We start from the raw sequence: 4,286 nt of genomic DNA, 5'->3' as shown, positions 1-4,286 counted from the left end.
TTTTAATATGGTGATGGGTGGTGGTGGGTGATGGTGGGGGGGGGTGATGGTGAATGGTGGGGGGGGGGGGTGGGTGGGGGTGGTTGGGGTGGGGTGGTTGGTTTTTTGGGGGGTTGGGGTGGGGGGGTGGGGGGGGGGGTTTTGATGATGATGATGATGATGATTGATGATGATGATGTGTGATGAATGATAACGAGGATGATGAAAATGACGATGATGGGAGGGTGATGATTAATATGGTGAGGGTGTGGTTGTGGTGTGGTGATGGGGGTGGGGGTGGTGGTGGTGGTGGTGGTGGTGGTGGTGGTGGGGGGGTGGTGGTGTGGTGGTGGTGGGTGGTGGTGGTGGTGGTGGTGGTGGGTGATGATGTGATGATGATAAGATGATGATGATGGATATGGTGATGAGATGTTTGATGATGATGTGATGTGTGATGTGATGGTGGTGGTGGGGGGTGGTGGGTGGGGGTGGTGGGATGTGATGATGATATGATAATGATGATGATGTGATGATGATTTGATTGATGTGATGATGAGATGATGATTGAAATGATGATGAAAAGATATGATGATGATAGAATTTTTAAAGGAAGAACGGAAAGGATATTAGTAATATGGTGATGGTGAGATGATGGTGATGAGGAAGAGGAGATAATGTGATGATGATGTGTGATGGTGATGAAATTGGGTGATGGTGGGGTGGTGGGGGTGGTGGTGGTGGGTGATGATGTGTGATGAATGATGATGATGATGATGATGATGATGATGATGATGGTGGTGTGGTGGTGGTGGTGGTGATGATGATGATGATGATGATGATGATGATGGTGGTGGTGATGATGGTGATAGAAGAGGAAGAGAAAGAAGATGGAAGAGATAATAATGATAATAATGATATAAAAAAAAGAACAAAAAAATTAAATGACCAAATTATATGACAATAATAAAAATTAAAATAAAATGAAAAAAAAACAAATATGATGAAAATTTTTCATTAAAATAGAAAAAAAAAATAATATATATAATCATTAGAAAAAAAGGATTAACAATTTTCAAAAATAGAAATAGCCAATAATTTTAAATAAAAATAATAAAACAATAAAGTAATAATAAGAGGATATAGCAAGAAGAATGGGAAGATGATTAGTAATAAAATAATAATGTAAAATAATAATAATAGTAATAAAATAGAATAATAATAAAATAATAATAATAATAATAAATAATGAAAGTTAAAAATTAATAACTTTGATTTACATTAATAAGAACTAACAATAGTTGAGAGAAAGAAAGAGAGAGAAAAAGAGAGAGAGAGAGAAAAGAAAGAAAAAGAGAAGAGAAAGAGAGAGAGAGAAAAGAGAGAGAGAGAGAGAGAGAGAGAGAGGAGAGAGAGGGGAGAGAGAGAGAGAGAAGAGAGAAAAGAGAGAGAGAAGGAAAGGAGAGAGAGAGAGGGGAGAGAGAGAGAAGAGAGAGAGAGGAGAGAGAGAGACAGAGACAGGAGAGAGAGAGAAGAGAGAGAGAGAGAGAGAGAGAGAGGAGAGAGAGGAGAAGAGAGAGAGAGAGAGAGAGAGAGAAGAGAGAGAGAGAAGGCAGGTGAATAGAGCAAAGAGGGTGATGAGAAGTGAGAGAAAAAAAGAAACTGGTCGAACAAAGTAGACAAAAAGGGAAAGAAAGAGAGAAAGAGAGAGAGGAAGCGAGATAGAAAGAGAAAGAGAAGCAAGAGGAAAAATAAAAAATAAAAAATAAATAAATCAAATAATAATAATAATAATAATAATAATAAATAAAAATACAAATAAACGAAAAACCAATAAAAAAAGCTAAATATACAACAAATATACTTACCCGCCATAATAGCCTTGCTGAGGATCATTTGTGGGCCTGAAAAAAAAAAATATAATAAATAAATAATAATAATAATAATAATAATGATAATGATAATGATAATGATAATGATAATAATAATAATAATAATAATAATGATAATAATAATAACAATAATAACAATAATAATAAATAATAAATAAAATAAAAAGAATAAATATATAAAATAAATAAGAGAATAATTAGAAAACAGAAAATAAAAATAAAAAAATGTGAAAAAAAAAACAAAAAATTAATACGAAAAAAAAAAATTAATACGAAAAAAAAACATTTAAAAACAAAAACAAAAAAATTAAACATAAAAATTCATTGAAAATTAAGGGATAATATTTCTACGTTTTTTTTTTTTTTTTTTTTTTTTTTTTTTTCAGGGAAACGGATTAGGCAAAGGATAAGGAGAAAGTTTTTTTTTTATATATATATTATTATTATTTTATATATTATTATTATTATTTTATTTATATATATCTTTATTATTTATATATATATCATTATTATATTATTTATATATATTATTATTGTACTTATATAATAAAATAAAATAATAATAAAATAATTTTAATAAAAACAATTATAATTTTTAATAAAAACAATAAAAAAATTTTTATATATATATTATTATATTTATATATTATTTTATTTTATTTATATATGTCTTTATTATTTATATATATATATTATTATTATATTATTTATATATATTATTATTGTATTTATATAATATTTTACATTCTTTAATAAAAACAATATTAACTTATTAAAATAATTAAATCAATATTAATAAATAATATAATTAAAAATATTAATAATAATTAATAACATAATTAATTGATTCTTAATCATTCTTAACGATAATTAATTTTTAGATAATTATAATTAATAAAAACGATAATAAATTTTTTCGAAGTTCCTAGTTATCATTAACATTCCTAATTATTATTATTATTCCAAATTATTAATAAGAATTAATCCACCAACGGCACCCGTGTCTCTTTCTAAAAATATAAAATATAAAATAAAATAAAATAAATAGACTGTCTCTTTATAAAAATAGAAAAAAAGATATTTATACAATTTCTAAAAGGCGTTTCGTATAAAAGCGTCTTAACTTCAAACCCAGAACCACGCGTCTCCCTCGCAAGCTTTTTCAAAAAATAAAAAACCGAATTTCATCTAAAAACTCAAAAATCAAGTAGAACAGTCTCATACAGTCTCTCCTCCTCCTCTTTTTTTTTTTCTTCCCTTTCTTTTCTCTTCTCCTCCTCCCTTCCTCCTTTTCTCTTCTCCTCTTCCTCCCTTTCTTTTCTTCTCCTCCTCCTCCCTTTCTCTTCTTCTTCTTCTTCTTCTTCTCTTCTTCTTCTTCTTTTCTTCTTCTTCTCCTCCTCCTCCTCCTCCTCCTCCTCCCTTCCTCCTCTTCTCCTCCTCCTCCTCCCTTCCGTCTCATACAAAAGCGTTTTAACTTCTTAAAAAAAAAACTAAACACGTCTCTTTTCCCTCACACAAACCTTATCATGAACCGTCTCATACAAAAGTGTTTTAACTCCTAAAAATCCCAAACGCGTCTCATTTCCCTCACACAAACCTTATCATGAACCATCTCATACAAAAGTGTTTTAACTTCTTAAAAAAAAATTAAACGCGTCTCTTTTCCCTCACACAAACCTTATCAAGAACAGTCTCATACAAAAGCGTTTTAACTTCTTAAAAAAAAACTAAACGCGTCTCTTTTCCCTCACACAAACCTTATCAAGAACAGTCTCATATAAAAGCGTTTTAACTTCTTAAAAAAAAATTAAACGCGTCTCATTTCCCTCGCACAAACCTTATCAAGAACAGTCTCATACAAAGGTGTTTTAACTTCTTAAAAAACCCTAACGCGTCTCTTTTCCCTCACACAAACCTTATCAAGAACAGTCTCATATAAAAGTGTTTTAACTTCTTAAAAAAAAAACTAAACGCGTCTCTTTTCCCTCACACAAACCTTATCATCAACAGTCTCATAAAAAAGCGTTTTAACTTCTTAAAAAAAAAAACTAAACGCGTCTCTTTTCCCTCACACAAACCTTATCATGAACAGTCTCATACTTAAGCATTTTAACTTCTTAAAAAAAAACTAAACGCGTCTCATTTCCCTCGCACAAACCTTATCATGAACCATCTCATACAAAAGTGTTTTAACTTCTTAAAAAAACCCTAAACGCGTCTTATTTCCCTCGCACAAACCTTATCAAGAAGAACAGTCTCATACAAAAGTGTTTTAACTTCTTAAAAAAAAATTAAACGCGTCTCTTTTCCCTCACACAAACCTTATCATGAACCGTCTCATACAAAAGTGTTTTAACTTCTTAAAAAAACCCTAAACGTGTCTTATTTCCCTCGCACAAAACCTTAGAAGAACAGCCA

Source organism: Penaeus monodon, unplaced genomic scaffold (assembly GCF_015228065.2).
Source record: "Penaeus monodon isolate SGIC_2016 unplaced genomic scaffold, NSTDA_Pmon_1 PmonScaffold_384, whole genome shotgun sequence".
NCBI lineage: Eukaryota > Metazoa > Arthropoda > Malacostraca > Decapoda > Penaeidae > Penaeus > Penaeus monodon.
The sequence above is the reverse complement of the archived record's forward strand: the minus strand, read 5'-3'. Positions refer to the sequence as shown.